This window comes from Orycteropus afer, unplaced genomic scaffold (genome assembly GCF_000298275.1).
Source record: "Orycteropus afer afer isolate SDZICR_OR568_19922 unplaced genomic scaffold, OryAfe1.0 scaffold00311, whole genome shotgun sequence".
Lineage (NCBI taxonomy): Eukaryota > Metazoa > Chordata > Mammalia > Tubulidentata > Orycteropodidae > Orycteropus > Orycteropus afer.
This window is the reverse complement of record NW_006921898.1, coordinates 1,047,354-1,052,804: the sequence shown is the minus strand read 5'-3', so window position 1 is coordinate 1,052,804 and position 5,451 is coordinate 1,047,354. Positions and strand designations below refer to the sequence as shown.

General features: G+C 39.6%; 1 pseudogene; it reads right to left on the bottom strand.

Annotated features, from left to right (window-relative positions):
* Positions 1-952: 952 nt before the first annotated feature.
* LOC122151130 lies at positions 953-1,069 on the bottom strand (annotated as a pseudogene).
* Between the last annotated feature and the right edge of the window lie 4,382 nt (positions 1,070-5,451).

Here is a 5,451-nt window from a genome sequence, read left to right as displayed (position 1 = left end):
GGTCCACATGTACACTTGCTGTTTATGTTATTGAAAAAAGGTATTTGCAATTAATAAGTCATTGGTCGTGAAAATTCTATCATAAGATCCCCAGTGTCATTTGTCTCACCTAGGCCATATTTTCTAACCAATTCTTCTTTGTTCCCAACTTGCACATTCCAATCACCAGTAATTATCCATGCATCTTGATTGCATGTTTGGTCAATTTCAGACTGCAGAAGTTGGTAAAATCTTCAATTTCTTCATTTGACTTCAGTGCTTCATGTATAAATTTGAATGATAGTTGTATTAACTGATCTTCCTTGTAATCATAAGGATATTATTCTGTCACTAACAAGATAGATCTTGAAATGATCTTTATTATTATTATTTAATTTTCTTTTTGATGATGAATGTGATGCTGTTCCTCTTCAATTTATCATTCCCAGCATAGTAAACCACATGGCCAATACTAGCCCATTTCAGCTCCCTAGTGCCTAAGATATTGATCTTTACGCATTCCAGTTCATTTTTGACAACTTCTGATTTTCCTAGATTCATACTTTGTACATATTAATGAATGTTTGCAGCTGTTTCTTCTCATTTTGAGTTGTGCCACATCAGTAAATTAAGGTCCCGAAAGCTTTACTCTATCCATCTCATTAAGGTTGACTCTACTTTGAGAAGGTAGCTTTTCCTAGTCATATTATGAGTGCTTTCCAACTGTGGCATTCATCTTCTGGCACTACATTAGACAGGGTTTCACTACTAATCATAAATATTTCAGTAGCCATTTTTTTCAGAAGCAGATTGCCACATCCTTCTTCCTGGTCTATCTTAGTGAGGAAGCCCTGCTGAAACCTGTCCACCATGGGTGACCCTGCTGGCATTTGAAATACTGGTGTCATAGCTCCCAGTATCACAGCAACATAGAATCCACCACAGTATTATAAACTGACAGATGAGTGTGGTGAGCCTACACAACCATTATTTCAGGTGGTCTCCCATCCAAGTACTAAACAGGCCTGACCCTGCTTAACTTCCAAGATCAGATGAAAATGGGTGCATTCAGGGTGGTATGACCATAGACAAAATTATGGATAATGCTGTGAAGAATGGGAATTCCAGAATACTTAATTGTGCTCATTAAGAACCTGTATATAGAACAAGAGACAGTCATTCAGACAGAACAAGGAGATATTTCATGGTTTAAAATCAGGAAAGATGAGCATCATTGTTGTATCCTTTCACTGTACTTATTCAATCTGTATGCTGAACAAATAATCCAAGAAGCTGGTTTATATGAAGAACACAGCACCAGGATTGGAAGAAGATTCATTAACAGCCTGTGATATGCAGATGACACAATCCTGTCTGCTTGAAGTGAAGATTTGAAGCACTTAATGATAAAGATCAAAGACTACAGCCTTCATGATGGATTACACTACAACATAAAGAAAAAAATCCTTACAACTTGACCAATAAGCAATATCATGATAAATAGAGAAAAGATTGAAGTTGTCAGGGGTTTCATTTTACTTGGATGCATAATCAACAATGAAAGCCCACAAAAGTAGAAGTTAGGAGATAAAATGACACATTACACTGGACAAATCTGCTACAAAAGACCTCTTTAAAGTGCTAAAGAGAGAGATATCACTTTCAAGACTAAGGTGCACCTGACCCAAGCCATGGTATTTTCAATCACTTCATAGGCATGTGAAAGCTAGATAATGAATAAGGAAAACTGAAGAAGAGTTGATGCCTTTTAATTGTGGTGCTGGTGAAGAATACTGAAAATATCATGGACTTCCAGAAGAACAACAAATTTGTCTTGTAAGAGAGACATCCTGAATCCTCTTTAGAGGCAAGAATGACCAGACTTCATGGTACATGCTTTGGTCATGTTGTTTGTTAGAAGAGACCATTCCCTGGAGAGGGATATCATGCTTGGTAAAGTAGAGGGCCAGGGAAAAAAGGGAAGACCCTCAATGAGAAATGCTCAATAATGGGCTCAAGCATCGCAATATTGTAAGGATGGTGCAGGACCAGGCAGTGTTTCATTCCATTGTGCATAGAGTCGCTATGAGTTGGAACCAACTTGATGTCACCTAACAACAACAACAATAAGGACAGATTCTGGAGAAACTGAGCTATGGTCAGAAAAAAATATGGTTACAGAGAATGAGAGACTATTCCAATTATCAGAAACCAGCTTAAAGTTAAGGACACATTGTCACTACCTAAAGCTTGTTGTTGTTTAGGCCTAATCCTGGAGTTCTCAAGCCGAAAGAACTGAAGAAAGAATTCCAGCCTTGAGTTGCAATATTGAAGGATTATATGGCCAAAATATTGAGTGATGCAGGAAGCATCAAACAAGATAGAAGGAATATATAGAATCACTGTACGAAAAAGAACTGTTGATGTTCAACTATTTAAGGAGATAACAAATGATCAAGAATCAGCGATATTGAAGGGAAAAAGTCAAAGTTTCGCTGAAGGAATTGGTGAAAAACAAGCCTCCAGCAATTGATGGAATACCTTCTGAGATGTTTCAACAAATGGATGCAACACTGGAGGTGCTTACTCATTTAAGCCAAGAAATGTGGAAGATAACACTTGGCCAACTGACCAGAAGATATCAGTATTTGTGCCCAATCCAAAGAAAGGTGATCCAACAGAATGTGGAAATTATCAAACAATATCATTAATATCACACACAAGTAAAATTTTGCTGAAGATAATTTAAAAATTGTTGCTGCAGTATATGGACAGGGAACTTCCAGAAATTCAAGCTGGATCCAGAAGAGGATGTGGAATGAGGGATATCATTGCTGATGTCAGATGGATCTTGGCTGAAAGCACAGAATACCATAAAAATGTTCACCTGTGTTTTATTGTCTATGCAAAAGCATTTGACTGTTTGGATCATAGGTCTAGGCCTAGAGTATCACACTAAATCTCCTTAAATGCCTCTGCCCAAAGTCAGGATTGATCTCAGAAATGGGAAGAATATTTTAATTAGATGCATTCAACTGCCATTAACAGGAAACTGAACTCAAAGTGACTTAAACAATGAAGAGGTCATTGGCTTACAAAATAGTAAGTTGAGCAGAGCAGAACTTCTAGCTGGCTTAATCCATAGCTCCATCTACATTTTCTGGTGACTTTCTTGACTCTGCATCTCTGAGGGTGGTAGCAAAATGACTGTATTCTGGCCTTGAAGTGGATGGAACCTGACCCTTGGACAGAGCCTGATCCTTGAGAATGCAAGTATGAATAACTGGACAAAATATCCTCAGGAAGAAGGAAGAGGAAATGATGCCAGTGAGACAACAGACAGCATCCCTCAAGAACAGTATGGAGCCCAGGTGGACAGACACTTCCTTTCTCAGTGCTGCTGGGCCTCTGACTAGCCGGGTGAACTGAGCAGGCCATGTCAGCTCCTGACGCCTCAGTGTTTTTCATCTTACAATGAAATGATTAGACAATCTTTAAGATTCTATCCAGTTTGAAATCATCTTTGACTCTATGAAATGAAATTGGTTACATAGCTTAGAAAATAGAATGCTCATGGGTAACTCAACACAGGCCTTCAAGTATGAGGAACATTCTAGTCCTTTGTGGAAGATGGTATTTCCCAAAGATGGCCCCAAGAACTTCTGCCAGAATATATGCCCATCAACAGTGAGACCTTTCTACACTCTCCTATCAGGAAATGGAATCTAATTATCATCCCCTTGAATCTGGGCTGGCCTTAAGACTCACTTATTATACACAGGGGAGTATAGCAGCTTATAACTAATAAAATATGGCAGAAGTGACACTATGTGACTTCCCAAAAGATCATGCAGTTTCTACTTGGTTCTCTCAGAACACTAGCTATAGAAGAATCCAGTATCATATAAGAAATCCAATTACTCTGAGACTGCCATACTAGAGAGGTCATGTATTGGCTTTCTGATTGACAACCCTAGTGAGCAACCAGTCAACAACTTGTATCAGCTGCCAGCTGCGTGAGTGCACCGTCTTGAATGTGAAGATCTTCAGATGACTAAAACCTCAGCTGACATCAAACTGCAACCACAGGAGAAAATCAACATGAGAATTGCCCAGTGGAGTCTTTCCTGAATTCCTGACCCAAAAAGTCATAAAGTAAATATAATGGTTGTTGTTATACACCCTTATGTTTGGGGCAATTTGTTATGCCCCAATAGTATCGTTATAAAAGGAGTGGGAATACAGGCACCAGGAAAGATTTAGAGTCACCTTTGAGAAGTTGTTTTGATAATTGCATAGCACCAAAGATAATTAAATTCTTTTTTTGGATGGAGAGATCCTCTGAAGAATGATTTTGGGGAGTTATGCTAGGAGACAATGTCAATGAACCTTCATATTTGTGCAGCCCTATGGAGTTCATGAAAGAGTGGCACAAAAGGTTAAGTGCTTGACTACTGACCAGCTAAGGTTAGTGGTTCAAACCCTCCCAGGGGTGCCTTGGAAGAAAAGCTTGGTGATTTGCTTCCAAAATGTCACTGCCTCAAACATCTTAAGGAGTGTAGTTCCATACTGCAACACATGGGGTCCTCGTGAGTCAGGAATAAAATTATTAAAAATTATTTTTAAATAACTGGGTTATTTAATTTATTTATTTACTTGCTGGAGTTTGTGAAGAGCAAACTATCTCATTTGAACCTCAGACAGCTAAGAACTATGCCACAACCTAAATTCCATTTTGGTTCTGACACTTTCTGGGAATTCCTGAACCTGTGGCCCCACTTGTTTTCCTCAGTGAGCACACTAATGGGTGAGCAAAACTTCCTTTCAGTGAGCACCCATATGTGATGGCCCATTGCTATGCACTTTCCTGTTTCCATATTGTACCTTCACATGGGGATGGTAAAGGGGCTGGAGGCCTCTGAGTTACGAGGTTTCCCACAGCTGACCATCCCTCCACTCCTCGTGGAATCTTCTGTGGTAGTTTACATTAGGTAGATACACTCTTAGTATCTACTAGGCCATCACTTTAGCAGCTATTTTCAGCAGCTGCTGCCTTGACTCTTAGCAGATGCATCCTCTGTGTTGGTTCTTCTTGCATCAGGTATGCAAACAAAACCTAATGATAGCTCTGTAACATGAACAGGGCAGATATTGTTAGCTCCATTCTGGTAGCCAGCCTTCCCAATGGCCCCCAGTGGTTTGCACTTTCTGGTATTCATACCTTTGAAGAACTAATTGAGCTTGACTTCTGAGGCTAGACCATGAAAAATGTTTAGCTTCTGTCTTGCACTCTTCGATTGCTTACTCAGGGGGAAGTCAACCGCCACATTATGAGGATGCTCACAGCTCCAGAAAAAGTTCAAGTAACAAGGAATTGAGGCTTCCCCACCAGCAGCCATGGGAGTGCACCATTTGGAAGCAGATCCTCTAGTTCCAATCAAGCCTTTAGGTGACTACAGCACATGCTGACAT